General features: G+C 33.8%; 1 non-coding gene across 1 annotated transcript; it reads left to right on the plus strand.

Annotated features, from left to right (window-relative positions):
• The first annotated feature begins 3,748 nt into the window (after positions 1–3,748).
• On the plus strand, positions 3,749–3,820 carry TRNAP-UGG. The gene has a single exon. It is a non-coding gene; the product is annotated as a tRNA-Pro (tRNA).
• Positions 3,821–4,222: the final 402 nt, after the last annotated feature.

Below are 4,222 nucleotides of genomic sequence, written 5' to 3' on the forward strand. Positions count from 1 at the left end.
AAATATTGAGACGCAAAAAAGATATGGATCAACAACTAAATATGATAGATCCACTACAAGGCATTTGGTCCAGTGGTATGATTCTCGCTTCGAGTGCGAGAGGTCTTGACTTTGATTCTCAAAATGCCCCCAACAATTATATCAAATTGAAGCATGCAATATAATAAGATTTGAAATAGGTTTTTTAAACCTCAAACCAAGAAGTAATTCAAATGGATATTTGGAAAAAAAAAAAAAAGGAAGCTATGTTTAATTATAATTTACTAATGTCTTTATAACATGTTAATTGAAGAGAGAAAACAACAAGAATAAACAAAGAAAATTTGTGTATGTATGATTCTCTTCAAATCTTGGAAACTATGAGGATTCCTCTCCTTTCTTGACATAAAGACTTACTTTTTCGGGACTTGGACCATAAACAGTCATCTACTCTTACTCCTACTCCCTTTTCTTAGAATCAACATAGCATAATCATTCTATGAAGGCCGAGGTAGTCTTATAAAAGAAGATGAGGGTACCACTTTCAAATCATTCCATGAGGACTTGAGAAAGTTTTGTGAAAGAAGATGAGGGTACCACTTTCTATTGCAGAATTTCTTTGTGAATAGAGAATGAACCATATTCTTGGGAGATAAGATAGAGCCTCGAGCCTAACTTCAAAGGCATTACACAAATTGTTTTATGATATTTTTTCTAGGAACTCTTTGTTATGTTGTCCGCTGAAGGTTTCAAGAAAGGGACACAGATTCTCTATTGCATTGATCTCCCAATAGAAGTTTTACCTAGGTCATCTGTCGTCACAACCCTTTTAAGGAAGATGCGCCCAAATAACCAGTGAACAATAACATTTAAAGAAGTTTCAGAGAGCGAGAAGAGGATTGTGATAGAAGTTGCCCTAGGTAAAACTTCTTTAAATGTCTTAGCCAATCATGACCTCATAATGAGGAGTCTCTTGGACAACAATAACATATGGACAACAAATGTCTTAGTCAATTGTGACGGTCATGATTGCTCAAGGCGTGTCGCCCAAATAATCGGTAAACAATAACATTGCCCAAATAACCGCCTTGGACAACAAATCGTTTACAAGAATGGCTGAGACATGCAACATGCAACCACAGGCAACACGCCTTGGGCAATCATGACTGTGACATCTGCCCCCACACACTTTATTGGATGAGGCTGACTTTAGGTCTCTCGATGCGCTTCCAGCTAATCTAATAACAAGGAGTCTCTTCCAACCTACTAGGTGCTGTTGAAAATCACTTCTCGGTTTGTTGAGTCTTCATGTCTTCTCTGTTCGTGTCTTTCCTACTTTCTTCGTTTTAAACTTTTTCTTATTTGTATGACGTTATACCACCTGCTTCTGCTTGATGTCTTCTTGGTCGAAATAATAACGTTTCAAGTTACTAACGTGGACAACAAGGTTAGTCCGCATCCATAAGAGCAATTGGATTCTATATGATGTCTTCATAATCTTATGGATAACTTTAACTAATCCATAGTATTTTTCACACCAGTTTTTTGTTCTTGTTGCTTTGAACTTGAAGTTTATTTGAACTTAATTTATATGAACTCTTTATTTTTCTTGAAATTATTGTGGTTGACGTTTCCGACTGACCCTTCTCTTCATCCGTCTAGATGATATTTTTGTGTGAACATGTGTTGCTTCAGTGGTTTGTTTTTGTCTCCCTTCTTCAGTATCTAACCTTGTTTTTGTCTCTTCTGGTGGGGATAAATCCATTATCTGACCTTGTTTTGCGTCGTAGTGTTCATGTAGTGGCTACAGGGTTTCTATTGAGGTTGGCTCACTCGAGCTCCCCTTTTCAATTACAACAGTAGCAGCAACCGTAGATTCATCATGGCTATGATTCTTTCTCAACTGTAGTATCGACATCATTTTCAACCCTCTTGGTTGATGGATGTTTTTCTGAATGATCATTGGGTTAGACTTCATTACTACTAGACATTTTGTTAGGGGCATGTAAATGACTTTGTGTTTCAGCAGGACGTTCATTCCTGACACGACGTCGAAGTCATCCATTTCAACTATCACTAAACAATTTGCCTAGTCCAAGGCTCCAGCTTGATTAGAGTTCTCATTGTGACTCTTAAGACAGGTAAAGCTTCCAATTTGACGGCGTTCATCTTTCCTGTATCTTGATGCCAAAGGATGTTAAAATATTTTGCATCGGTCTCCATCATGAGTTGTGGGTGGCTCTAGAGTTGACAATGGTGTTCCTTACTACTTTGTGCTTTACCCAAACCTCGACATACATAATATATATATATTCATTTAACTATAACACATATGGTCCATGAAAGAATTGTAACTCTTATGCTCATTAATATTATAATGGCTACTACCTAAATTATAACCTAAAGTTGATAATTGATGTCCAATTAGCCAACCCTATATTTGTAATCATTGTGGAGTGATTGAAATTACAATGGAAGTAGTTTAAACTCCTAGTACCTTAAAGGAAGTTGGTCTCTTCTAACAAAACACGAAGTTCTCTTTAATATCATTAATACAATTATGCTAGACATGAAACTAAAACTGCGTCCAATTTAACTTCATTTTATTGTCATCTTGAATGACGTGTAGGATATATTCTTGATTTACCTTGATATTTCATATTAGTTAAGCTTTTTGCAAAATCACAATTAGACAACAACAAAGATGAACTTGGGTCTGTTTATTATTTTAAAGAAAATTTCCTTCTCTATCTTATTCCTAATAACTCTGCAACTAAATTCATATTATATTAAGAAACAAATTTTTTACTCCAAGAAGTAAAATATGTAACTTTAACTAAAATTTCATCTAAACAAATTTTATTGCCATACAACATAGATGACAATTATAGCCTTCAAACAAAAACTAGAGCAGTTGTGGTGAAAGGGATAGAAACTCTAGTGTTCATCCATAATATACAACCACTACCTAAATTATGACCTAAAAATTTGAAAACATAAGTTGTAGTTGAAAATTACATAAAACAATCCCCTAAATTCAAGAATTCATGTCCAATTAGTAAATCCTAAAGATAGTAGCTAACATAGAGTTATTGAAGCTCCACATGAAGTAATTTAAAGTTCCAGTTACTTAACTAAAGTTTATCTTGTCTTTAATGAAGCATGAGTTGCACTTAAGTTCATGAAATGTTTATAGAGTCCAACTCTTAGTACTATTAATGCAATTATATTTCATATGAGTTTGTCATAAATCAAACTATGGTACATTCAATACAACTTCATTTTCTTGTCATACAAAGCAAAATAGAAGAATTAAATCAAACAAACTGATGAACTGAGTCGAATAAATCCAACCCAACCCAAACCAAACTGATTAGTTTGATTCATTTGTTGGGTTGTAGTTTATTCGATAACACTTGCATATTAGAACAATTCAATATTACATGCCTTACTTACAAGTAAAATACTAGACCATCAACTTTTTGTTTTATAGTCCAACAACAGCTCAAGAAAATAGTTTTCAAACTTGAGAGAAAAAAATATATTGGGTAGGAGTTAAAAATGTTGCATTTTTTTTAGAAAGGGCATTTGGTCTAGTGGTATCATTTACTTGTGTACTCCACGCTATATGTCTTAAAGGTAAATAATTTAATAGTGGTCTAGATCTAAAAGATATAATAATAATTGCTCATGGATTTCATTAACAAAGAAAATAAATGAAATAATGATGATACATTCCAAAAACAACTTAATATATAGTTCATAATAAGGGCATTTGGTCTAGTGGTATGATTTTTGCTTTGGGTGCAAGAGGTCTTGAGTTCGATTCTCGGAATGCCCCTCCAAAAGAAAAAAATGACAAGTTTGAAAGAAAAATAAATAAAACAAATAAAATAGTTTAGTTATCAATGGGGCTTAACCCAAAGGAATGCGTGACTATGCACAACTTCAACTTATATAAATTTCATATATTGAGGCACGGAAAATATATAAACTAGTGACTAAGAATTATAGATCTTACTATAAAGGCATTTAGTCTAAGTGGTATGATTATTGTTTTGGGTGTGAGAGGGTCTCAAGTTGCTCAAAAAGAGCATTACACAAATTGATCTATTGTATTCTTTCTAGGAACTTTTCAGTCAAATAGGTCACCTGTTATCTAAATCTTTTTAAGACTCAGTAGCCCAAAGTCCATATGTGGTAAAAAAAAAAAACCTTCCATGGCCCAACCCTTATTCGTAGT

Source organism: Cucurbita moschata, unplaced genomic scaffold (genome assembly GCF_002738365.1).
Source record: "Cucurbita moschata cultivar Rifu unplaced genomic scaffold, Cmos_1.0 Cmo_Scf00065, whole genome shotgun sequence".
In the NCBI taxonomy this organism is placed as follows: domain Eukaryota; kingdom Viridiplantae; phylum Streptophyta; class Magnoliopsida; order Cucurbitales; family Cucurbitaceae; genus Cucurbita; species Cucurbita moschata.